At 38.1% G+C, this 24,259-nt stretch overlaps 1 long non-coding RNA gene and 1 pseudogene across 1 annotated transcript in view; both read left to right on the top strand.

The window, feature by feature from the left end:
• Window positions 1-23,622, top strand: part of Gm31114 — a 28,246-nt gene extending 4,624 nt beyond the window's left edge. Inside the window, exons 2-3 of the long non-coding RNA XR_379698.2 lie at window positions 20,441-20,562; window positions 22,284-23,622. This is a non-coding gene — a long non-coding RNA (predicted gene, 31114). The remainder of the gene's footprint in view (window positions 1-20,440; window positions 20,563-22,283) is intronic.
• On the top strand, window positions 21,123-21,420 carry Gm20561 (annotated as a pseudogene).
• Window positions 23,623-24,259: the final 637 nt, after the last annotated feature.

The following is a 24,259-nucleotide window of genomic DNA, read 5'->3' as shown; positions in this document are numbered from 1 at the left end:
GAGGTGCAATGTGTGCTTTGAGCTTTACTAAAGTTTCTTTAATGAATGTGGCTGCCCTTTTATTTGGAGCATAGATATTCAGAATTGAGAGTTCCTCTTGGAGAATTTTACCTTTGATGAGTATGAAGTGCCCCTCCTTGTCTTTTTTGATGACTTTGGGTTGGAAGTCAATCTTATCAGATATTAGGATGGCTACTCCAGCTTGTTTCTTCAGACCATTTGCTTGGAAAATTGTTTTCCAGCCTTTCATTCTGAGGTAGTGTTTATCTTTTTCTCTGAGATGAGTTTCCTGTAAGCAGCAAAATGTTGGGTCTTGTTTGTGTAGCCAGTTTGTTAGTCTATGTCTTTTTATTGGGGAGTTGAGACCATTGATATTAAGAGATAGTAAGGAAAAGTAATTGTTGCTTCATGTTATTTTTGTTGTTAAAGTTGGCATTCTGTTCTTGTGGCTGTCTTCTTTTAGTTTTGTTGAGGGATTACCTTCTTGTTTTTTCTAGGGCGTGGTTCCCGTCCTTGTATTGGTTTTTTTCTGTTATTATCCTTTGAAGGGCTGGATTCGTGGAGAGATAATGGGTGAATTTAGTTTTGTTGTGGAATACTTTGGTTTCTCCATCTGTGGTAATTGAGAATTTGGCTGGGTATAGTAACCTGGGCTGGAATTTGTGTTCTCTTAGTGTCTGTATAACATCTGTCCAGACTCTTCTGGCTTTCATAGTCTCTGGTGAAAAATCTGGTGTAATTCTGATAGGCTTGCCTTTATATGTTACTTGACCCTTTTCCCTTACTGCTTTTAGTATTCTATCTTTATTTAGTGCATTTGATGTTCTGATTATTATGTGTCGGGAGGAATTTCTTTTCTGGTCCAGTCTATTTGGAGTTCTGTAGGCTTCTTTTATGTTCATGGGCATCTCTTTCTTTATATTTGGGAAGTTTACTTCAATAATTTTGTTTAAGATGTTTGCTGGTCCTTTGAGTTGAAAATCTTCATTCTCATACACTCCTATTATCCGTAGGTTTGGTCTTCTCATTGTGTCCTGGATTTCCTGGATGTTTTGAGTTAGGATCTTTTTGCATTTTCCATTTTCTTTAATTGTTGTGCCGATGTTCTCTATGGAACCTTCTGCACCTGAGATTCTCTCTTCCATCTCTTGTATTCTGTTACTGATGCTGGCATCTATGGTTCCAGATTTCTTTCCTAGGGTTTCTATCTCCAGCGTTGCCTCACTTTGGGTTTTCTTTATTGTGTCTACTTCCCTTTTTAGGTCTAGTATGGTTTTGTTTATTTCCATCACCTGTTTGTATGTTTTTTCCTCTTTTTCTGTAAGGACTTCTACCTGTTTGATTGTGTTTTCCTGTTTTTCTTTAAGGACTTGTAACTCTTTAGCAGTGTTCTCCTGTATTTCTTTAAGTGAATTATTAAATTCCTTCTTTATGTCCTCTACCATCATCATGAGATATGCTTTTAAATCCAGGTCTACCTTTTCAGGTGTGTTAGGGTGCCCTGGACTGGGCGAAGTGGGCGTTCTGGGTTCTGATGATGGTGAGTGGTCCTGGTTTCTGTTAGTAGGATTCTTACGTTTACCTTTCACCATCTGGCAATCTCTGGAGTTAGTTGTTATAGTTGTCTTTGTTTAGAGATTGTTCCTCTGTTGATTTTGTTATCCTCTATCAGCAGACGTGGGAGACTAGCTCTCTCCTCTGAGTTTCAGTGGTCAGAGCAGTCTCTGCAGGCAAGCTCTCCTCTTTCAGGGAAGGTGCACAGTTATCTGGTGTTTGGACCTCCTCCTGGCTGAAGATGAAGGCCCAAAACAGGATCTTTCCCAGAAGCTGTGTTGCTTTGGCCAGGAAGGTGGCCGGTTGTCTGGAGCCGAAGATGGCGCTGCCTCAGAAGCTCTGTGGCTCTCGCCTGTTCCAGAAACGGCTGGCCTCTGTATTCCACACCGTCACCCGTGCAGCCTGCCCTCCGCTGAGTCCCGGAGCCAAGGAGGCTCCCGCCGGGGCCCGAGGCAGAATCCTCTCGGGCCGGGCGGACCCCTGTGCTCTCACCAGGAAGGTGGCCGGTTGTCTGGCTCAAAGTAGTTTTAATGCTAAGATAGTTTAACATTTAAAACTATTTCTTGTTGTTTGTGTTCATCTTTTGAAAACTCAGTTTAGTTCCATTGGTTTGATTTTTGATTTGTGGGAGTGTGGGTGGGCATATTCTAGGTATTATCCTTTTATATAGGTCATATATTCCTACTATAGGCTATGTCTTCACTCTAATAATGTTCTTTATTTTACTGAAATATTTAAGTTTCACAAAGTCCTTTTAATTCATTGCTGGTCTTAATGCCTGTCTAGGTCTTGCTTAAAAGGTCTTTCCCACATCTCTGAGTTCAAAAATATTCTGTATTTTGTCCTCTACCAGATTCAGAGTATCAGGCTTCATGTTGAGGTTTTTGATCAATTTGTAGTTGAGTTTTGTGCAGTGTAGGCAATATAGATGTAGTTTCATCCTTCTACATGTAGTTATTCAATGTGACCAGCACAATTTCTTGAAGTTGCTGTCATTTTTCCATTGTGTATTTTTGGTCTCTTTGACAGCAATCAGGATGTTTTTATCTGTCTAATCTTACATATTTATCTTCATTTCCATTTAACTGGTTAGACAAACTGTGTTTTTGTACAAGCTCTGTGATCTGTTGTAGCTCTTTAATGAAGGGTGAGAGCTATACTTAATGGAGGGCAAGGATAAATATTTACACTTTAGTTAAAGATTATGTTGATTTAGTCAAGAGCTGGTTATAGGTTTTCTTCCAAGTTCTAAATTTCCAAATTTTCAGATTGGTGAGTTTTTGTGTTTTCTTGAATTCTGTTGAATACTTCTATCTTTTCATTAATCTTGGACTTCAAACCCTAAATTATCTTTGTCATTTCAGTCAGCCATATATTTGTGTTTGTTTTGACATCACTAGGACATTTATTGTTATCCGGTTTTAAGTTCATTGAGTTCTTTTTCTTTTAGTAAAAGTTTATTACTGCTTTTTCAAATTCTGTGTCCTTGGGTTCAATGAGAAGTCTTTCTGTAAGAATAGAAGCTTTGTGGGTCGACACAGTGCTTTGACTTTTTACAAAATTTGTATTTGTTGACATGTGACCTGGACATGTGGACTTCTTTCTTTGGTTGTGTGTGTGATTTGGAAATCTAGCCTGACTTAGGCTGGACTAGTGTAAGAGGAGTGTAACTATAGGTAGGGAGGGGACCACTGGTGAGTAAGCTGCCTATGTAAAGCTAGTTCCAAGAGAATAGAAATGGAATGGGCTAAATGATGGTCAGAGGAGCCCAACTGGCCATGATGCATTGCAGCACAAGTCTCATGAGTAAAAGGTGGTGAGGACAAGGTGGCTACCATAAACTTACCAGCCCAAGACAGTGTGCGAGCTGCTCTTCTGTAGCAAGAACTGCAAGGCTCATTTATCTTTTAAGTATTGCTGCAGAAGGCTTATGTTATGGTAGCATAAATATGAAAAGTGTAAGTGTTTTTTATAGGCTGTATGATCTTGTTACTCCACAAGTTAAACTTAAAAAAAATACTTTAGCATTCGTATTTGTCTAGAATTTCTAAATTAATTGCTGTGACTCACAATATAGAAAACTTAAAATGCACATTTTACTATTTTATATATATCAAATTTGTTAGAATTTTTTTGATGATCTCACTTGGGGGAGGAGTAAAATGACATGCTGAGGTTTTTCCTGAAGAATCTGCTTTGTAAGAGTTGTTTGTACATTGTTATATTTTGTTATTATATTTTATTTACAGTATAGCCATCCATAACCATCTCACTATCAGCTAGAACATTTAAAAGCCACTTATTAAAATTTTATATCATCTAATAGGTTTGATTTGTGTGTGTGTGTGTGTGTGTGTGAGAGAGAGAGAGAGAGAGAGAGAGAGAGTGAGAGAGAGAGAACCATCATGTTCCACTTTTAAAAGATGGAATAATGGAACATATTCTATTTTTAGTTCTTTTATTCATTTTGTCAGGCTTTTAAGAGCAGAGAAAGAAAACAGACATTTTTTCCTCTACAGATTTAAGCATTGCTGATTGCCTTTTAAAGCTGGAATATTTATGGCTGAAAGATAAGACTCAGTGTATTCTGAGTCTTATAACCTGCTCTTGGATGTGTTTGTGTCTGTCATGAAAAGCCATTGATGGTTCTGAACAAAAGGCAGATATATTCATGCACCTTACCTGAATCATTAATATTATATAATAAATATGTAAAATTATGTGGACTTTTAAGGTAACATGAATTAGTGGAAACTCTTTTGCTTATTTATTTGTTGTTTAGATATCACTCTGACACATTTAAATAATTGAAAAAGGAACAATATAAGTAAGACTGAAAAGTCTGACTGGAAATGAAAGTACAGTACCTTTTGTCTTTCAATAGGAAATTCTGCTCAGATATGTTCAGAACTGTCAATGGCTTTTCATGACAGACACAAACACCTCCAAGAACAGGTTATTTCTTCAGGTTGGAGTGTGATAGTTTACAAGTGACATTAACAAAGACAAACTTGCTTCAATTAGATAGTGTTAATTAGTGCTTCTTATATAATTATCAACATCTGGTCTGTTTTTCACCTGCTTTTCTTTTGCTGATAATTTCAATCTCCATTTAGGTGACATTAGCAAGTAAGCTTCAGTGTAGGAAAAATGTCAGATAACATGTCTGCTGCTTAAGTTTAATATCAAAATGAAATGATAATTAATGAACAGAATTTGATGATAGTGAGGAGAAATCGGAATAATCAGTATGAGGAAAAATAACACACACATGATGATATCTAATAGGCCAAGTTTTCCAGGAGTTTGAACAAAGGTCTGAACATTGTTCCTACTAGTCCATCCAAACTTAAGGCATATTATTTTAACTTATCTGATTAGATACCAATATATAACAGTTCTGAGAAAGTAAATAAATTGATGTAATTATCTAGTTAAAAATTCAAGAACATAGTACGCAAGATGCAACTTGTGTTCCTAGATTATTATACACTCAGGCACCTAGCAGTAGCACTATGCAGACTCAGTGGATTCTTAAATAAAACACATGCCTTTGAGAGGGAAAAGTGAAAGGAGGAATAGAATGTGATTTTGAGGGGGAAACAATGAAGAATGAATTTGATCAAAACATTATATACATGTATAAAATTATCAAATAATAATAACTTCAATATAGGATTTTATTTACAGAAAAGAATTGAAATAGGTTCTTGTTTCAATGGTTATTGGTTGGAAAGTGTTCTGAGGTGTGCAATAACTTCTACCCCAGTCACTAAAAGATAAGCTTGTTATGGACATTGAAGAATAATCATTGTCTTTGAGTCATTCTGTACAGTAATTTGGAGCTAACCAGACAAATGGAAGTGATGGAAAATTATGTAAAAGGATGATAGCAGTAACTCCCCCATTCCAGTGATTTTTCTATATTCTACACTGTGGAGATGCTTGCATAAAATTCTTCTAAATGAAGTTGCTCTTGAACGTGAAGAACTGTTTGTCTACTTGGTAATTAGAAGGACAGAAATATTACAATGTATCATAATAGCTAATATATTACTGTGATGAAATAAATCTAATACCAGTTTCTTTATTTGAATCCTTAGTTGATTAATGCTCTACAAGTATGTATTAAACTCTAAAATAACAATACTTATAACTTCATAAGGTATTACTGTGAAAGAACTTCAGGAGAGAGCTAGGCAAGGCTAGATCACTAGTATGACCTAAACCAAAGAGTACATGCATGGTAGTAGAAGTTTTATAGTCAAACAGTATTTCAAAGCAAGGGTGAAAGAACACTAAGAGTGAACATTCTTAAGGGACCAAGTTGCTTCTACTGAATAGATATTTTTGAAGAGATCTGAAAATGTCAGACAATCTTTAACAGACTCCCCATGGATTACAAAATGATGATGGGCACAAGAAAAATCAGTCTTAGAGCTAGGAAAATCAGATCTTACATAATATCCATCTTAGGGCTGCGGAAATTCTTAGTAACCCCTATTTCCACTTTTTACTGTATAAATGCTATAGATTTACTCTTTGCAAAGTTGTAAAAAAAATACTTGAAAACAGAAATAAGACTGATCAGATTAGAAATGTTTGGCTCTCCTCTAGGACTTACGGCCTATCTAGTCACAAGTCCTTAGCTCTAATAATAGTGCCAGATATGGGTTTGATTTTGTGGCCTGGTCCTCAAATCCAATCAGCAAATGTTTGATTATCCTTATGACATTCATGTCACTATTATGCTAGTGGGCATGTATTCTCAGAGTGGTTGGTACAGTAGCTCTCTGTTGTGTCCAACTCGACCAGCAAGGAAAACACAACCACCGGTTCTTCTTAAAGCAGTATACTCAGGCAGCTTCTCTCTTCAACTCCCCCGAGCCCCAGGGTACAAGAGTTTTTATGCACTCAAGTCATAACCACGCCTCAACCAATCACCACAGGTCACATCACCTCACTAGGTAGGCTTGCTCAGCCAATCAGGGATTAAGGGCGAGCCATCCACCAAATATGGGCTTGTTTTACTGCCTGGCACAGATTTCCATCCCGCTGGCCAGGGAGCCCAGAATGGCTTCCCACAATTCCCCTTTATATTCTTTTGAAGCAAGCTCCATGGGTGAGGATAGAGGTCTGATCCCCAGTGTGCAGAAATAGGGGCCATGTACAGGATTGACTCTTAGGCTCACAGGTTTTTACCCAGAGCAACCCCGACCTGCTCCCGTGCTGTTTTTCCTGGGGGGAGGACACTAGGACACTCAACCCTCATGCAATCAGACATACCTCCCAGAGATTGCCAAACAGCTTCCAGACTAACCTCTGTGCAGTGCTTAGCCTTACAACCCCGTGGAGCAATGGCTTCATTGTTCATTCTTCATGGCAACAAGCCAAGTCTGAGGTGACTGCCCTGCTTCCACTGTGGCAAAAGCTTGCACCACCATGGCGGCAGTGTGGACCTGGGCATTCCGCAACTGACACATACACCATACACACAACATGCATGCCAAAACAAGGGCCACAGTGAGGGCACCTATCCCAGCCCATTCTTTTCCGATGTCAAGCCAGGATCCACTCGGGTAGAATTCACAGTGACAATCGCAGAGCGAAGCTCATTCATCTTGCCATCAAAATTTGCACTCCAATTTAAGCACCGACAGTATCCCCCATCTGGGTTCCGCACCCATCAGGGGCAGACACATGCTCATCACCAGCAAAATCAGCTTTTTCATTTTGACAGCGTCGCACTAGCCATGCTGGAACCCACACTGGCTCTGCACGATTCTGTGGAAACATGCAAACAGACTCTCACCCAGGCCAACACGGGATCCAGACCATTCCATGATCCTGTAAGCACATCCTTCCATTTAGCATACCCCAGTTTACTGGGGCTGGTATTAGCATGTCGTTCAGCAGCAGAGCGACCTCCCTTATCCAATTGCAAAAAATTTAAGGTAAAAAGAGCTAAGGAGAGTCTTATCTTTGGGATATGGCCATAGCCTATTCCCCCTTTTTGTTTTATTAATAGTTCTTTTAAGGTTCTATGTGCTCATTCAATGATTCCTTGGCCTTGAGGATTATATGGCAGGCCGTGTTTAACTTGTACTTCCATCTGTTGACAAAAAGACACCAGGGTTTTGGCAGTTTATGCAGGGCCATTATCTGTTTTAAGTTGTTGGGGTTTACCCCAAGCTGCCCAGGCCTCCAAACAATGCTGTATAACATGGGAGGCCTTTTCCCCTGCCATGGGAGATGCATAAACTATTCCTGAACATGTATCAATGGATACAGGAACATATTTCATTTGCCAAATTCTGAAAAATGTGTCACATCCATCTGCCACACCTGTAGAGGGAGCAATCCTCTAGGATTCACTCCATAAGAAGGTGGGTGTTGAAACTCAAGGCAACGTCCACAGGTTGTGACTACATCCAGAGCTTGTACTCTAGAGATTACAAATTTTCTCTGCAGAGTTTTAGCATTAACATGAAATTTAGAATGAAATTGTGAGGCTAACTCCATAGGGGATGCTAAAAATATGAACTCCATACGAGTACAATTATCCACAATATCATTTCCCCTACTTAAGGGTCCTGGAAGCCCACTATGGGCACGGACATGTCCAATATATAATGGTTGGCATCTTTCCCACAGCAACTTCTGTAATTGTAAGGCCAAAGCTTGGATGGTACTACAAGCTTTTATTTGGCCAGCCACTTCTAGGGATAAAACTAAATTAACTACATATTGTGAATCTGAAATTAGATTAAAAGGAAAATCACAATCCTTAATGACCTCAATAACTATTTGTATACCAAAAAATTGTAAACAATGCTGAATTCTCCACAAGGCTAAAGAAGCTACTGTTGTAGGGAAATGATCTAATATCCTCCCAGCGGATATTTTGGAATGGAACAATGGGCCTTCTTGCCACAATAATCCTGTGGGTTGCATCTCAGTAGGTAATATTATCAAAATGATGGGTAACTCTTCTCTATAACGCTGAAGCTTTAATCAATTCTTCTTCCACTAGGGTAAGGGCCTTTCTAGCCTCAGGTGTTAATTCCCTTTTGGAACTTAACTCGGAGTCTCCTTCTAAAATTTGAAACAGAGGTTTTAATTTAACATTTGGGATCTTCAAATAGGACCGAATCCAATTGATATCACCTAACAATTTCTGAAAATCATTTAAAGTTTGCAAGGAATCAACCCTCAACTGTATCTTTTGAGGCCAAATGGCCATAGGGGCGATCCTTGCTCCTAAATAGGACACTATTTTCAACAAATCCCTACCCCATAAGTTAATGGGCAGCTCAAGTGGTTGAAACATCCCGTCATGCCCTTCCTTATCTTTCCAAGGGAGCATCCTGGCACTTATGTCTGGGCTCTTTGCATAGCCCAGGCCTGGTAATATTTGTTCTGACTCCTGAATCGGCCATCCTTTTGGCCAGTCCTTAAACCAAAAGACAGTAAGAAAAATTATCCAAATGGCTAGAAAAAGAAAGTAATCCATAGACTGTCCCTATAACCCTCTTTTTTTTAATTAATTTATTTATTTATTTATTTATTACATGTAAGTACACTGTAACTGTCTTCAGACCCTCCAGAAGAGGGAGTCAGATCTCATTACGGATGGTTGTGAGCCACCATGTGGTTGCTGGGATTTGAACTTCGGACCTTCAGAAGAGCAGTCGGGTGCTCTTACCCACTGAGCCATCTCACCAGCCCCCCCTGTAACCCTCTTACTTTCACTACACTTACTTTCACTTTCTCGTCTCCAGAGCCGGAGAGCCTAATTGTCTCTTGCCAAGAGCCTAATTGTCTCTTTACCAAGAGCCTTATTGTCTCTTACTGAGAGCCTTATTGTCTCTTACCGAGAGCCTGATTGTCTCTTTACTGAGAGCCTAATCCCAACCCCGGGATGGTGAGTTACTTACTGTACTCATCCTGTCAACAGACCCTGATTGCAGAAAGTTCTGAATCTCTTCAGTGGGGGAGTCGGTTCCCGAGTTTTGGCACCATTTGTTGAGTCCGACTCAACCAGCAAGGAAAACGCAACCACCGGTTCTTCTTAAAGCAGTTTACTCAGGCAGCTTCTCTCCTCAACTCCCCTGAGCCCTGGGGTACAGGAGTTTTTACGCACTCAAGCCACAACCATGCCTCAAACAATCACCACAGGTCACATCACCTCACCAGGCAGGCTTGCTCAGTCAATCAGGGATTAAGGGCAAGCCATCCACCAAATATGGGCTTGTTTACTGCCTGGCACAGATTTCAGTTCAGCTGACCAGGGAGTCTGGAATGGCTTCCCACAGCTCTCAAGATTCACTGTTGGGTAAGATTTGTGACTACTTGTCTGTTCTGGCAGCATGCATAGAATTTCCAAGCTTATAAAAGCTACGAGTAGGGATGCAGCTTCTAGATCTGTATGAGCTTGACATCTCCATATTCTATGACTGAAGTATATCATATCTTCATCAACATGGTCTTACTATCAAGTTCTTGAAGGCCATCAGGAGTTTCTCTCTTTGTTTTACCTATACTCTGAAAATTCATTCCATGGAAGTTAACTTTGCTTTTGAGATTATAATATGATTATATAATTTCTCTTTCTCAGCCCTCCCATTAACCCCCCACTCCTGTTCTCTTTCAAATCCATACACACACACACAAACACACACACACACACACAAACACACATGCTAAGTCTGAATAATGTTACTTGGTATATCTGGTATATATGGTTCCATGGCTGCCCAAGTAGCATTGGATAACCCATTGGTGTGCTTTTCCCTGGGAAAGATTATTTCTCCTGATTTCAGCATCACTTTGCTGCTTGTTCTTTGTTTAGAGTTGAGGCTTTTTGAGATTTCCCTGTTACATGTTAGTATGTCATTGCTATCATTCTTGTTCAGGTGTTGGTTAGGTAGTCATGTTGGTGAGATTTATTGGGTATAGATATGTCAGGCATGTTGGGTATAGATTCTGACATTTCTCCCACCCAGTTCCTCCAAATGCTCTCAAATCGGCAGCACATATACATGCTGAGTACATTTCTCTGTCCATCCAAGTACTTTGATAGACTTCTGTCCTATCATTGCCTTGTAAAACTGATTACCTAAGAGAAAAGAAGAGGTGAAAATGAGCCCCAGATGATATTTTTATGTCATTCAAATTTTTGAATGCTGAAGACTTAAGATTTCTGACATCTTTGTTGATACAAGGTGTGGGGCATTGGGCTATGCAAAGACAGTCTGGTCTCCAGTCGAACTGAGGTGGAACCCTGGAACTCAGTGGTGATAATTCACCTACATGGGATGGAAGAAGTTCTCTCATGTCTCCTGGACTCAAGGCTCCTATGGAACTTACTGTCCCCACAGCCCCCACAGAAGAAGTGTGGTTAGTAGTCACATAGACAATGTCTCAAGCTTCTGACCTTCAGGCTAAACTCCTCCCCAGTTACCTAGCAACAGTAAAGATAACACACACCATAAGAAGGGCTGCTTGGCCCCACCTCACTCTCTTACTCCCCTTACACTCTTCTTACTTTCTCCTTTCCTATCCTCACTCTCTTCTTCTCTCTCCCTCTTACTCTCTAGCCATTCTTCTCTCTCTCTCTCTCCTTTCCCCCTTCTCTCCTCTTGGCCATGTCCAGTCTCTCTCTTTCCACTTTTTATCTTTTCCCCTGCCTTTATAAAGCTCTAAAACCATAGACTGTCTTTGTTCATCAAGGCACTTACTCTTGCCTGCTTGGGAACCTCTCTCCCTCAGCCCTCTCCCTTGAAACCCCCGGGGCTAAAGGGTATTACTCTGAGGGCCCCCAGTCGGGGCTGCCCTTTGTTCACCTCACTGGGGTCAGTGGCTTAGATGCCCACCCAGGGCTGAGTGGAAAGTGTCTGGCAGCCCTCCCCGTCTGCCTGCCCAGAGCATAGGAGGAATTCTGGTTATCGTCTCCTCACCCTTCTTCCCCTGCCCCCTTTAGTTCCCACAACAAGGTATCATTGCCTTCCCTTGGTAGGGATCTAAAAGTTATATACTAGATACAGTTTCTTTCTGTGCATTCACTTTGGTGCCTGGTTGCATTAGCTTGCTTAATTTAGGAACAATATTCTTTAAGTCCCTTGTTGCTAAGTCCTATGTCTACTGTTGTCTCCCACCGTAGCCATGCTTACTTATCTCGAGTACTGTACATTAAAATGGGTGGCTACACTCATACTGTTCCGTGTTTGTCTCCACTGCCATGTGATATGGTCCATGTATTTCCTAGAGCAGAACTATACTACTACAACTGGATATTGATGGAAACAGAAATTTCTTTTCAAATATAAAGCTCTGGCACATAGGAATCAGAATAAGTGTCCCTTTATGTGTTTCCTTTCAATTCTTTCTCATCCTCAGAGGAAGAAAATTAATGTCATATACAATGGAACCAATATTCTTTTACTATGTTAAAAAGGTTAGGAGGAGAATAATCTTTACCCATGAAGGTAACTTGTGTGTACCAACCACTGGTCTGGAAAATTAATCTCTGCTGACTAAAGTAATGCTGGAATTATGGGCAACATGCTATCCTAATTCACAGTTATCTTTTGGGATATAATTTTTAAAATTTTAACTGAAGTATATACTGCAGCAGATTCACTGGCAATGTGTTAATTTTGAAACTTAGTTCTAAACAAGACAGTGTTCCTATCTCACCAGTTTTGATGTTTTTTTTCTTTTTTGACTCTTATTTATTTACTTTTCTGTTTTTCTCCAGATCTGGGATAATCTTGAATCTTGTAAAGATGCTAACATAGCCTTATACAATGTCACCATGTAATTTAATCACTTGTTTAAAAGACTGGCAAATAACTGTTGATTTATGCTTCAACACACTTTTCAGCTAAATTAGTTTTATAAAAAGGAAAACAGCAATCACAAGATTGATTTGATATTCCCAGTTCAATGGGGACAGTACCACCCCTTGTCAAGAGGTCCTGACTGGAATAAGAAAGTAAGTTGGCTGGGCATAGTAACAGAGGTCTTTTGTACAAGAAAAGAGGCAAATAGATCTCTTTAAAATGGAACTCAACCTGATCTACATAGAGGAGTCAAGTAGCACTACATGGTGACATAGAGATAACTTGTCTCAAACAAAGTAAGCTGAGCAAGCCATGGGGAGCAAGCTAATAAGAAATCTCTCCATAGTCTCTGCTTCACTTTCTGTCTCTAGGTCCTGCCTTGAGTTCCTGCCCTGACATCCTTTAGTAATAGAGTGTGACATTGAATGTGACCCTTTCTCCCCTAAGTTGGTTAGGTCATAGTGTTTTATCACAGCAATATATAACCCTAGAATATGTAATTGGCATTATGAAACATCTGGGCATAAGAGCACACTTCCAGAGAGGAGATGCACCTGACAGGCTAATGAGAAGAAAGTTATTTACCTGGGATTTTTATTTATTTGTTTTGGTTTTCCTCAGTTGAAAACATAGAAAATGAAAGAATAACTTTCTATTCCTCATTTCTATGTCAGCTTTGAATAATGTCTGATAAAGTCTTAAGCATGCTTATCCTGACACTGAACAAATCCCAAAACTGAATTAAGAAAAATCAAGAATACAACTTAAATGAGAGACACTGAGAGTGAAGTGCCATCAGAGTAGATCAAATAGCTAATAAAACAAAAGAGAAGCTAGTCACACTTAAATGATATTCTAGGAGAATATTAAAATTGTCAAGAAAACTAGTTAAGGTAATGAATTATGCATTTAATAGTTGTTAGTCAAATTGAACAATGAAACAAAATATTATTTAAAACTACAATTTGAGAAGAAGTAAATAGAATTTATTTCATTTAAAGATTACCCCATTTGTCATGGAATCAGAATATATTGAGACATTAAATAGTAATATTTGGTTTTGGAATTCAGAATTATACCCCCACTGCTACTTCTCTCATCAATGTACACATACATAAATTAACTAAGAAAATGAGATTTGTTATCTTCTCAAAATTCTCAAAAACAAACTTTTAAACTGTAAAACAGCGAAAGCAACATTGCTGAAGTCCTGGAAAAAATAAATGTGAATCAAGGGTTTTATACTTGGTGAAAGCCTTTTGTTATAAATGCTACAAAGATTAAACTTATGAAAAAAAAATCATGTCCACGAACTTCTCCTGAAAACTATCTCAGAGAGAATTTCATCAAACTATGATTTCTGGAGTAGCTATGTGTTTATGTGTATCTAATGCCTGAATGGTGGTGGCAAAGATGGCCAAACTCAGTTCTCACATTATAGCCTCTGATGTTGCACAATTAACACAACAATGTGAAAACAGGGAAAAGCTTAGAGAAAATGGGAAGAAGATATACTTGCTAGTTGAATAACTATTCATACATAAATTATGTACACATAACATACATGTACATTTATGTATGTGTACATTGATGAGAGAAGTAGTAGTGGGGGTATAATTGTGAATCCCAAAACCAAATATTTCTATTTAACATCTCATAACTGAATCACTGGTGTTAGAAATGAAAGATATTTAAATAGATTAATGAATAGCTTGAAGATCAAATACATTTAAATTTACAAATATCAACACTAAAATTATACTTATTACTAATAAGCAAAATAGGCTATTTATTAGCCCTCATACTCAGAGAAAACTATTAAAGTAAAGTTAAGTATTATAAAAAAGTTATTAGTACAAAAATAACCATCATAAGGAGATCATCTGCCCAAGTAATAAGAGAAATAAAGGGGCAGAAGAGCAGAGCAAAGAGCAGCAATTGTGGATGATATCATGAAATGTGTTCTTATTATAAGATCAAGACCAAGCGCCTAATTCTGTGAATATATATTAGCAAACTTAGCTAACATAGTAAAGAGACATCCAGATGGTTAAGAAAGCAAAATTTAACATTATGATCTATGCAAAAGGCATATCTAAAGTGAACTGAAAAGGGTAAAAGATGAAAGAATGAACAAAAATATACTAAGCAAGGGCAAGTAAGAAGAAATCAGGGGCCATGATTTTGATCTCAAACAAGGTTAAATTCGGGCCAGAATGAAACAATGTAAAGTAGGACACTCTATGGTGAGAAAGACTACAATTCACCAAATACCAGTAGCAACTTTTATAGAGCAGAGACTATGAGATGAAAGAATAAATAGATACTAAATCCAGGCAAGCTGAGCTCATTTATCTCAGATCTAGACAGAACAAGCAGATGGCTGTTAGCAAGGCCACAGAAGTTACGGAAACCCATGCACTAGAGTCTGTAAGTACAGAGCACTTTACTTGAAAATATACCTTGTTTTCACCTGATCATGAACAGGCATGAACATGAACACTGTGTGTTAACAACTTGCAAAATATTCAGATATGCATACACAAGCAGCATTAATGGACTTCAATGTGATAAATCTTCCCTCAATACTACTAATAAAAAATACCATTTTCTTCAAAAATACTTCATTTTTCTAAATTCCCAAATCAAAAGAATAATCTGCCCTTAAAATCTCCAAATTTATAATAAAGAATAATAATCAATCAGTTAAAAATAACATTGTCATATAAAAAAGATAAGCTTGTGTTTGGGAAAAGAATTTCTTGTACTTGGAAAGATATTCCAAATAAAGCTGTCCTTAATAATTGAAGGAAAAGAAAAAATTTTTCATGATAAGCACAAACCAAGGGATTCATAACCACTACACCAGTACTTCAGAAGGTACTTGAAGAAATCTTATGAACTGGAGAGAAGGATAAATACATCCATGAGGCCAGGAAATACACTTCACTAACATAGTAAACAAGCATATGAAGATTAGGCAAATAGCAAACCTGACAAAAATAACGAAATAACAAGAATTAATATAGACATTCCAATAATAACCCGGAATTCTGTCTCAATCCCCCAGTAAAAAAGACACAGACTAGCATATTAGATTAAAAATAAAACAAAACACAACCCTAAGGACCCATCTATTTGTAGCATACGAGAAAGTAAAACCATCTCATTTGTAAATACAAACACAGCCTTAGGGTAAAAGGCTGAGAAAAGTTAATCCAAGTTAATGGAAATTGACAGCAAACAGACATAGCAATTCTAATTTCTGGCAAAATAAATCTTGAACCAAAATTAGTCAGAAGAGATTAAAATAAAATCGTCACTGCATTATTAAAGGAACAATTCACCAAGAGACTATTACAATTCTAAACATGTATACAAATTTTATAATACAAATTCTGTGTGTAAAGACAAAATAGATAATAGTGGGTTATTTCACACACACAAACACAAAACACAATAATGAAACATCAGATTCTAATGATGTTATATATCAAATGGTCTTAAGAGACAGCTGCAGACTACTTTAGCTAAACACTGCAGAATACATCTCAGCAGCTCATGTATTGTACAATGTGTTTTGATGTATTCGGTCCACTTCCTAGTTTCCTTCAAAATCTAACCCTTTTTCCTACCCACCCAACTTTGTATTTCTGATACTTTTATAACCTTCAAGCCCGATTTGTTTTTATTATGTGTTCTTGAATGTATGACCTTCCAGCGGTACAAGGCTGACTTTAACAGAGGCTGCATTTTAAAGAAAACTGACCCTCTTCTCCAAGTGGCTATCACTTGTCAACAGCTCAACTGTTAAGTAAGACTTTATGTCCACTTTATCACTCCATGTTGAGCTAACACATAATGCGCACATACTGTCACAACTGCTATGAATTCATGTGTGCAGATATCTTGTTGTGTCTAGAAGATACTGATACTGGTTTATTTGTTTTGTTTTGTAGTCATCAAGTAAGTGCCTTTGTCTCTTAACTCCTTCTTTCTCCTCTTCCATAATCTTTGGCATAAGGGGAGTGAAATATATGTCCTATTGTAGACTGAGCATCCTACTGTTTTATTCCCTGAACTTTGACCAATTGTGCTTCTCTGTGTTAATCACCATTTCCTGCAAATAGGAATGTCTCTGATGAGGGATGAAAAATGCATTAGTCTATCAGTAAAAACAATAAATCAGTAGGAGTCAAACTATGTCCCTTCAGCAAAATAATAGTTGTATATTCTCCCTTAGGACCCATGAAAATAATAGTGCCAAATATGGGCTTTATCTTGTAAAGAGGACCTAATTCTAAAGAAAAGGTGGTTGGTGTCCATTGATGTCCTTGCTATTAGTGTAGCAGTTGCAGGTCTTCCAGGCCAGTCACTACTGTAGTTCAAAGGGTTTAAAACTAGGAAAGACTGATGAGTATTTTACACCTCCTTAGTATGAATAGTAGTTGCCTGCATTCTGAAAGGTACCCAGTAGTATGTAGGTTAGTATTACCTTGATGCCTTCAAGGTCTATGACTTAAGCATGTGATGTCTTCTCTTACTTTCATGTTCCAGAAGGTAAGCTGGAACACTGGCAATAGCCTTTAATATATAGTGATCTAAGAATCTAACCCACCAAAAGATCCAAAATATGTAACCCATTCCAAGAACTATGGTTTTATTTGTTAGCCTCTGCTGCTGTCTATTACAGACATTGTCATCCCATTAGGGTAACTCCATTTTAACTGTGTGTGTGTGTGTGTGTGTGTGTGTGTGTGTGTGTGTGTGTGTGTGTGTATGTGTGTGTGTGTGAGAGAGAGAGAAAGAGAGACAGAGACAGAGAGAGACAGAGACAGAGACAGAGACAGACAGAGACAGAGACAGAGACAGAGACAGACAGACAGACAATATTTTTGAAAGGTCTTTAGTATAACTGACCACTACTAGTATTCCCTTCTCTCACCCTACCCTCCCATTCCCCACCATAACTAATCATTTCTGTTCTCTTTAACCCATTCTAGTACATTCTTGTACATTCTATCTCCCCTCTCTTGAAAGTCTCCACACTTTTGCCCTCAACTAATGCCATGATGTTTGTATTATTCTAAATGAAGCAAACATATCTGAAGATTCACGATTCAAAGGTATCATCCACAAGAGAAAGAAGCATATTACCTCGTCTTCCTGGATCTGCATTAACTCACTCTGAATGAGTGTTTTCAGCTCCATCTATTTATCTGTGACTTTCATAATTTTTGTTTTTTAATAGCTGAATAATATGTCATGTGTAAATGTATTGCATTTTCATAATCCAGTCATCAGTTGTAAGACATCTAAATTGTTTCTATTTTCTAGCTAATGTGAATAATAGTAGGAATGAACGTGGATGAGCAGGTATCTCTAAAGTCAGAGTCAGATATAAAATTATTTGAGTATATGCCTGAAAGTTGTATCATTTGGTAAATACATTTATAACTTTTGATAAATCTCTATCCCTGTGGTTCTTAACCTTCCTAATGCTGTGACCCTTTAGTACAGTTCCTTATATTGTGGTGACCCTCAACTGTAAAATGATCTGTATTGCTACTTCATGACTGTAATTTTGCTACTGTTATGAATCACAATGTAAATATCTGTGTTTTCTAATGGTTCTAGGACACCCCTGTGAAAGGGTTGTTCAACTCTTCAAAGGGGTCATGACCCACAGGTTGAGAACTACTACTCTATACTGGTTGCCACAGTAGAAATTCTCACACTCACAAGCAGTTTACTCCCACAAGAAATGTTCTCTTCGCTGTCAGGTTTTGTTTTGTTTTGTTTTGTTCTGAAAATATTATCCATTCTGACTAGGGTAATATGAAATCAACTTTCATTTCCTTGATGGAAATATTTTTTAAAATGTTTCTCAGCCACTTATATCTCTCACCTTTTGAGATGTTTCTGTTAGTTTTATGGCCCCTCTTTTAAAAAAAAGTAATTTTATTCCTTGATGTTTAGTGTTCTTGTTCTTTGAATATTCTAGATATTAGTTCTCTGTCAGAAGTACAGTTGTGAAAGGTATTTTTCCCATTCTATAGGATGTCTTCACTCAAATAATAGTGTACTTGGCTATTCAGAAACGTTTTCACTTCATGATGTCCCATTTATTAATTGTTAGTGTAAATTCTGCACTATTGGGAGTCCTCTTCAGAAAGTCCTTTCTAGTGTTAACAGGTTCAAGTCTATCTCTGACTTTCCCATCAGTAACTTTCTGTGTGTCATGTCTTGGGATAAGGTCCTCAATCAATTTGGAGTTGAGTTTCATGAAGGGTAAAAGATAAAGATTGAGTTTATCCTTCTACAAGAAGCTACTCAATTTGATGAGCACTATGTAATGAAGATGCTGAGTCTTTTCTCTAATGTGTATTATTGGCCTATTCGTCAAAAATAGGGTGTCTGTAGGAATGTGTGCTTATATGTAGATCTTCAGATCGATTTCATTGATCAAGGAATATTTTTATGCAAGGACCATGCTGGTTTTATTACTATAATTCTGTAGAAAAATTTGAAATTTGTGCTAATGAACCATCAACAGTTCTTATATTGGTTAGAGCTGCTGTGATTTTCCTAGGTCTTTTTTACTCCTATATAAAAGTTAGGATTATAATTCCTTTCATTATCTATAAAGATTTACATTGGAATTTCATGGGGATTGGCATTGAATCTATAGATTTCTTATGGCTATTTTTACAGAATTATTCCTAAGAATTGGGAAGTTCTTTTCTCTCTTTTTTTTTCTGTGTCTTAAGTTGTTCATTGTTTCATTCACTATTTTGGTTAGGTTTTTTTAAAGATATTTTTTAGGTTATTGTAGACATTAAAATATATTTTAACAAATATAAGAAGTGAAATGATTTCTATGTCATATCTGCTAGAGCAAAGTAATAAAGCTAGACTTCAACAGCAAAAGAAAATATATAACATAATGCATTGAGAGGAGAGGATTAAACAGCTCTGTGCTGAGTGAGGAATGGGCTGGTAAAGAATGTCGGAAGAGAATTCAGATTAAACCACTGAATGAATTTAAAAATACACTCTGCCTGATTCTTTAAAATGCAATGAAATCATTGGAAAGAGAGGCCCATTGGTCTTGAAAACTTTATATGCCTCAGTACAGGGGAATGCTAGGGACAAGAAGTGGGAGTGGGTGGGTAGGGGAGTGGGGGGAGGCTATGGGGGACCTTGTGGATAGCATTGGAAATGTAAATGAAGAAAATACCTAATTAAAAAATAAAAATAAAACTCCTATGTAGTTTCTATTTTAATGGCCCCCACGTATGACAGAGAAAATATGTTAAATTAATACAAAGGATGATATAATCCTCAAGATTATAATTACTAACATGGATGACCTTAATTATCGCAATACATTTACTTCTTTATAAAATACTACCTTATTACTTATAGTTTGAAAAACTGCAGAGAGTTGGCTAATTAAATCTGGAAAAAAAATCATAGCTTACATGACCATTTATAAAACCCAAGAGAAAGTGGGGAAGAGCCTCGAGGACATAGGCAGAGGGGAAAATGTCCTAAACAGAACACCAATGGCTTATGCTTTAAGATCAAGAATTGACAAATGGGACCTCATAAAATTACAAAGCTTCTGTAAGGCAAAGAACACTGTTAAGAGGACAAAAAGCAACCAACAGACTGGGAAAAGATCTTTACCAATCCTACATCCAACAGAGGGCTAATATCCAATATATACAAAGAACTCAAGAAATTAGACTCCAGAGAACTGAATAACCCTATTAAAAATGGGCTACATTTTTCAGAGCTAAACAAAGAATTCTCAGCTGAGGAATATCAAATGGCTGAGAAGCACCAATGCCCCAGTGTAGGGGAATTTCGGGGTGTGGAGGCAGGAGTGGGTGGGTTGGTGGGGGTTCACTCTCATAGAAGCAGGTGGAGGGAGAATGGGATAGGGAGTTTTGGGGGTGGAGGAACTGGGAAAGGGGATAACATTTGAAATGTTAATAAAGAAAATATCTAATAAAAGGAAATAAACTTTCTCCTAGGGGGGAAAAAAAGGAAAGAAAAAGAAAAGAGTTCAAAAGAAGAAGTTCTGTTTTGAAAATCCACAAGCCTAGTTTCAGACCTACAGTTCCTGTAATTCCTCTTTGTGAGCCACCTTTGACAGGTAAGCCACTTCTTCCCTTTCTTATTCCATTCATTCTCTTATACTGTTCTGTGACTTTCTCCATACACATATGTTCATACCCATATTGGAATTTTAATCCATATTGGAAGCCATCTTTATCTTGTTCAATTAAATAGCTCATCTTCTAGCTTCACTGGCCCAATCTATAAAAAGCCAGATTATTACATTAAGTATACTACTTAAAGGGAAAAACACTACGTTCCTAGATCAAATCATTAAAAAATAAAGCAACACGAATACGCAAACAGCAAATGTCACATCAAACCCACTAGGTATACAGATAAGTAGTCTATCAGGATGAGCCCCAAGACAATCAAACTTTATCAAAGAATTCAAGAAACTGAAAGTGAAACACAAGCACATCACTGAAGTCCAAGAGGATAACAATAAGTGCTTAAGTGATGTCCAAGAAATTATGAAATAAGGAAGATGCTTCAAGTTTTGAAGAAGGAATTTCACAAAATGAAACATCAATGTAAACACAACTGAAATGAAGATGGATCTCTTCTGGTCTCTTTGGACTTGCTGGTAGAAGCAAGATGAGGAAAGAAACGTTATCCTTTGGAAAGCATCCCAATAAGACATACATACGGTGCCACCGCTGTGACTCTAAGACTTATACCCTTCAGAAGTTGACACATGGCAACTGTGCCCCCACCCCTGGCCAAGTACAAGAGAAAGTATAACTGGAATAACAAGGTTAAGAAATGAAACACTACTGGGACTGGGTGGATGAGGCACCTAAAGATTGTCTATCGCAGATTTAGACAAGGATTCCATGAAGAAACAAAACCTAAACCCAAGAGGGCAGCTGCTGCAGCATCCAGTTCATCATGAGAATTTCAATCATTCATAAAAATAAATGATCTGGTTTCAAAAAAATAAAAGAAAGAAAGAAATGGAAATGGAATAGAAAAACTAATGATTTGAATTAGAAAACTCAAGGAAAAGTCTTACAATGGAATGACATAGAAAGTAGAATATCAGGATGTGAAGAAACAGTAGGGGATCAAGACAAAATAAACACATACCAAAAAAAAGTTTTTAAAGCATAAAAAGAAAGGAATGTGTAGGAATATGAAGCATTATCAAAAGAACAAATCTTCAAATTATCACCATAGCTGAAGAATAAAAATGTAAGGTCAATGCCATAAACCAAGCCTTTACCTTCCCCTAAGCTAAGGAAAGACATACCCCCACAGATAGAGGAAGCACACAGAACTCCAGCTAGACAAGACCAGAAAGGAAACACTCCATGCCATATCATAGTTAAAACATTAAATATACAAAAGAAAAATGTTGACTACTGCAAGAGAAAAAGTGTAAGTCATATATAAAGGGAAACCTATCAGAATATCATAAAAGGCATACTAATGCAATTCCAAACTAACACAAACTAACAGGTGATTTTCACCCTCCACTTTTTCCAGTAGATAGGTCATTTGAACAAAAAAATAAGCAGATCTTTTTCTGAGGCAGCTCCTGAAGATGGAGGAGATGCAGGTTCTAGTGGCACATGGCTAAGCCGTCTTATGGGCCTTAGAGTAGCCATTGTGGCCAAACAGGTACTGCTGGGCCAGAAGGTTGTGGTCATGTTCTGAGAGTAACACCAGGAATTTCCACAGAAGTAAGTTAAAATGCTTGGCCTTTCTGTAAAAGCAGATGATACCAACCTTCCTAAGGCCCCCTTTCACTTTCAGACTGAACTGTATCTTCTGTCTGCACAGCGTGCCACATGGCAGTGCAAGGCAGGCAGTCCTGGAACATCTTGAGACATTTGATGTGGCCACTCCACCCGATGATGCAAGAAAGCAGACGGTACCGTGCTGCCCACAGGTGGTGCAGTTGGAGCCTACCGGAAAGTTTGATTACCTGGAACATCTGACTCATGAAGTCGGTTGGAAATTACAGCCACCCTGAGTTGACAACCACCCTGGAAGAAAAGCAACTCCACCATCCGTATCACACTTTTTAAGAGTTCTCTTGGATAGCTTCTCATCTAGGCTGTTACTTTTGGGGGGAGTTGGTAGGGGGTTTCACAGAAGGCTTCTGTGCACCTGTAGTTATCCATATCACTACAAAAGTAGCCTTGCTCTTTATAGTAAGGAAGATCATAGGTTTCCACATGGTATCTGATCACAGTGCAGACAGAGCACGGACACAGCCTAAACTGTAGTAGGACCATGGACCCAGACATGGCCCTTGGAGGCTGCCTGGACAATGGACATCAACAGGGGATCAGGTGGCAAGGCAAGCCATTCCATATGGCCTAGCATCGGCGTGGTCCACAAACATCAGCATGGATTCAGGCTGCAGCACAATACAAACCAAAGGATCCTTGGTGGTAACATGAGTCACATGTATCAACACAGCCCCTAGCTTTATTAGGACCACTGACTTCATGGCCCATAGACCATGGGCCTCAGGTGACTACACGGGATGCTCACATGCACATGGGGCCCAGGCAGCACAGCCCAAGGACATCACCAAGTATTCAGTCAGCAACACAGACCACTTAAGTCCACATGAATCACATAATAATGGCCTCGGGCAGCAGCATGGACCACAAGCACCATCAAGGCCTCCAGTAGCATCAAGGACCACGGTGGTCCTTCAAGGAGGTCCAATCCAGTAAGTGAACAGTTCCTCATCACCGGCCTCCATAGCTGCCCAGAGCCAGGGTGATCCAGTAGTCAGGTGGCTGAATCTGTCTGGCTAAGCGCCAGGCAGCTGCACACCACCGCATAGACCCTACTAGGCAATAGCAACATGTCGACCTTAGCCTTCTCTCATACCTGTCATTGCCTTCGCATCTCCAGTTCTGCCTCTCTCCACAGCACAGGTACTGCTCTGTTTATATCTTTCTTACCTCATCATCACACACTTGTTCGTCATAGTGGCTCCCACTGCATATGCCATAAGGAGGAGCAGCTTTTAACCGTTTGTTTTAGAGAAAAAATGTAAATAAGTATAATTTAATTATAAATTAAGTGAAATAATAAGTATATATAACATTAATAGAGCTTTCAATGTTTGGTAGCATTTGAACGTTTTATTGAAGATGCCATTGTCTTTATTTCAGCATATCTACTCTTACAGATTTGTGGAAATAAGTCTCTGTGAGATAAATGGCCAAAAAAGCCAGCTCCCAATGATTTATTAGAGTTAATGTATTTTTAGTTATTTTATTTTATTTTATTTTATTTTATTTTATTTTATTTTATTTTATTTTGTTCATGAGTATTTTGTCTGCATGAATGTATATGCACCATTTGTGTGTCTGGTGCCACAGAGGCCAGAAGAGGGTGTCAGAGCCTCTGGAACTAAAGATAAACAATTGTGTGCTTCCATATAGGTGCTAGAAATGAAACTCAGGTCCCCTGCAAGAGCAGCAAGGGCTCTTAACCTCTAAGTTACCCTTCAGCCCCTAGAGTTATTTTAACATTTACCTTTTCAATAAAATTCAGTTGTTCCTAGGAAACTTGTGAATTTATGTAACACTCACTCTAAATGACTAAAACTGTGTCTTTAGGTTACATGTAGAATGCATTCTGGCTTCAACAACATATATTAATATTTCTACTTAAGAATAATTTTGGAATACAAAGGCAATTAGTTAACGTTTCCATATTGTTACATGGAATATAAATAAGGGGGTTTCATAGTTTAAAATGAG

Source organism: Mus musculus, chromosome 9, assembly GCF_000001635.26.
Source record: "Mus musculus strain C57BL/6J chromosome 9, GRCm38.p6 C57BL/6J".
Lineage (NCBI taxonomy): Eukaryota > Metazoa > Chordata > Mammalia > Rodentia > Muridae > Mus > Mus musculus.
This window is presented reverse-complemented; position numbering and strand designations above follow the sequence as displayed.